This window comes from Meles meles, chromosome 4 (genome assembly GCF_922984935.1).
Source record: "Meles meles chromosome 4, mMelMel3.1 paternal haplotype, whole genome shotgun sequence".
Taxonomy (NCBI): Eukaryota; Metazoa; Chordata; class Mammalia; order Carnivora; family Mustelidae; genus Meles; species Meles meles.
The window spans coordinates 105,363,740-105,367,389 of record NC_060069.1 but is presented as its reverse complement, the minus strand read 5'-3'; the positions used below and the strand labels follow the sequence as shown (position 1 = coordinate 105,367,389).

General features: G+C 39.5%; 1 pseudogene; it reads right to left on the bottom strand.

The window, feature by feature from the left end:
- Window positions 1-1,513: 1,513 nt before the first annotated feature.
- Window positions 1,514-2,998, bottom strand: LOC123939600 (annotated as a pseudogene).
- Between the last annotated feature and the right edge of the window lie 652 nt (window positions 2,999-3,650).

The window sequence follows — 3,650 nt, the reverse complement described above, 5'->3', positions numbered from 1 at the left end:
GACTCACCTAAGTTCAACCTTCTTTCTAGGGGTGACTCCTTCTTAGCCAATGACTGATCAGAATGGGGTTTAAAAGCTTAGACTGCCCACTCTTAACTCAGGACAACTCTGAAGGTACATTCCAACTAAAGAACTCTCTTTGGGGTTGGCTCTGTTGGGGCTAAATTACAAACTAATTCCTCCCTCTCCCCAATTCTCTCCCACTTAGGTTTTAAAACCAAGAACACTCCCTAATCAGAATCCTGCATCCCAAACTGTAACAAATACATTCAGACCAGGCAAGGGCAAGATGTGTAAGCAGAAACGTGGGTATAAAATGGCATGGCTAGTTTGGGGTACCATAGTCTTCTGGTGAAAATGGCCTCCCAGCTCTCTGCATTCTTTATATATATATATATATATATATATATATATATATATATATAGTTTTTGCTGGTTTTGTTAACTTTTTTATGGAATAAACACATTCAGAAAAGTGTTCTTTATCTGCATTTTTATATCTCCCTTTTTATGTCTTTTTCCTCCTACAGGAAGGAAAATTCTAGGAAAGTTCTGAATCATCTAATGTTTTGTATTATCCATACTATTTTCACATTCTGTGAATGTAAAATTTGAGTAAATAAAAAAAGATACAGATTTTTTCTTTGATTTTAGTAACATCCTGATAGAATGACATCATTACACCATCAGTTTTCATTCTCTCAATGATTCATAAAAAAGCAGATTACTATAGTACAAATACTTACATTGAATTAGAGTTTCCCAGCTAGACACATGCTTATAGACCAGCTAAGCCCATAACCTCAAAGAATTTCCCTACTTGGAAAAATACTGTGACATATTCACTTTTACTGTGTGCCTCATCACTTGTTTTAGTAAAAATACAGTAGGAAAATCACACATCAAATTGTGCAGTGGTCCTTGTCCAATCCTGACCAATGCTGACATAAAATTCCTGAATGGAAGAGGCTCAGGGATCACAGCACAACAAACATATCATAACATACCATTTCCTATCCCATGCATGTTAAAAAGCCTCATACTGACATCATTATTTGAAATTATACCTATTGAAACAGAAAGAGCAATGCTTTTTAAACAAAGTAAAAATTGAACAAGTGATTATACCAGAAAGATGCTGTGAAGCTAATTGTGGCTGAGATAAGAGAAAAAGGACAATCAGCTATCCACTTTCTTGGACTCTGTAAAGTCACAAAGATGTCCTTAAATGAATATATATTAGTGGTAGGTTACATTTTTTTTTTCTCATTAAACTTTTTGTTTTAATGGGCCTCAAAATTCTGTGACAGATTTTTGGTCAAGTTGTTTCCATTAAAAAGTACTGATTTTAAAAACTAATAACTTAAAATTGCCACACACACACAAAAAACAAACGGTCCACAAAACATTCTCCTTTCCTTCTGAAGGTTTTACAAAGCATTGTTATCATTAACCAGTCTTTTACTATTAAACGTAAATGGCCAATTGACATTAACAGTTCTGAGACTGTTCTTCCACCACTGATTAAGACTGGGGTGGCAGGTATTGGGGATAATATTCATTTAGCCTTCTGAGCTTTCTGGGCGGACTTGGTAACCTTGCCGGCTCCAGCTGCCTTCTTGTCCACTGCTCTTCGATGACACCCACAGCAACTGTCTGTCTCATGTCACGAACAGCAAAACGGCCCAGAGGAGGATAGTCAGAGAAGCTCTCAACACATATAGGCTTGCCAGGAACTATATCAACAATGGCAACATCACCAGATTTCAAGAACTTGGGACCATCTTCCAGCTTTTTTCCAGAACGACGATCTGTCTTCTCCTTCAGCTCAGCAAACTTGCAAGCAATGTGAGCTATGTGACAATGAAGCACAGGTGCATATCCAGCACTAATTTGGCCTGGATGATTCAGGATAATCACCTGAGCTGTGAAACCAGCTGCTTCCATTGGTGGGTCATTTTTGCTGTCACCAGCCACATTGCCACGACGAACATCTTTGACAGATACGTTCTTGACATTGAAGCCCACATTGTCCCCAGGAAGAGCCTCACTCCAAGCTTCATGGTGCATTTCAACAGACTTGACTTCAGTTGTAACATTGACTGGAGCAAGGTGACCACCATGCCAGGCTTAAGAACACCAGTCTCCACTCGGCCCATAGGGACAGTACCAATACCACCAATTTTGTAGACATCCTGGAGAGGCAGACACAAGGGCTTATCAGTTGGACTAGTTGGTGGCAGAATGCAATCCAGGGCTTCAAGCAGTGTGGTTCCACTGGCATTCCCATCTTTACGGGTGACTTTCCATCCATTGAACCAGGCATGTTAGCACTTGGCTCCAGCATGTTGTCACCATTCCAACCAGAAATTGGCACAAATGCTACTGTGTCGGGGTTGTAGCCAATTTTCTTAATGTAGGTGCTGACTTCCTTAACGATTTCCTCGTATCTCTTCTGGCTGTAGGGTGGCTCAGTGGAATCCATTTTGTTAACACCAACAATTAGTTGTTTTACACCCAGTGTGTAAGCCAGAAGGGCCTGCTCACGGGTCTGCCCGTTCTTGAAAATTCCTGCTTCAAATTCACCAACACCAGTAGCAACAATCAGGACAGCACAGTCAGCCTGAGATGTGCCTGTAATCATGTTTTTGATAAAGTCTCTGTGTCCTGGAGCATCAATGATGGTCACATAATACTTGCTGGTTTCGAATTTCCACAGGGAGATATCAATGGTGATACCATGTTCACGTTCAGCTATCAGTTTATCCAAGACCCAGGCATACTTGAAGGAGACTTTTCCCATCTCAGCAGCCTCCTACTCAAATTTTTCGATAGTTCTTTTGTCGATCCCACCACATTTGTAGATCAGATGACCAGTAGTGGTAGACTTGCCCGAATCTACGTGTCCAATGACAACAATGTTGATATGAGTCTTTTCCTTCCCCATTCTGGTTTAGGTTGAGCGGTGGTTTTCACGACACCTGTGTTCTGGCAGCAAACCCATTGCGAAAAAGCGGTAGGTTACATTTTAATTGTCATTTCTCTTTTTCCTCTTCCCCTCAACTACATACTTATTGATCTCTAAATCAACAACATCCCTGAATTTTCTTCACTTCCTACAGTTAGGATTTGTTCTTTAAAATCAAACTGATTGCAAGCTCAGCCCTGGAAATGCATTCTGGAATCATCATTTAACATAACCTTAAAGAGATATGGGAAAGAAAGATATGCATTTTGGGAGTGGTATGTACACAAGATGCAAATGAAGGAGATCCAGGCAAAGCAAAACAGGGTGATTCTAATTTAGTGCTCAAATTAGTTTTGCAGATAGCTAGACACTTGTCTCTCATTTTCAATCACTCCTCTGTTTGTAGAGCACTTTGATGGGCTGTCTTGATAGCAAAATTATAGGCAATTAAATTTAGAGGGCTAATTTTTCCAATGATTTCAACTTCAGAAAAATAAAATAAGAGATAACTTAAATACATCTTACAAAGTGAAATGCTATTGTTTCAAAGGATCAAAAGCTTTGTCTCTTAGAGAATCAAAGGGCCTAGCCTTTGGCATCAATTACAGTTTTCATGAAAAACAGAACTTTGCAGTTCTTGAGGCTTCATGACAAAGAAAACGATCCAACTTATCTGCTTGTA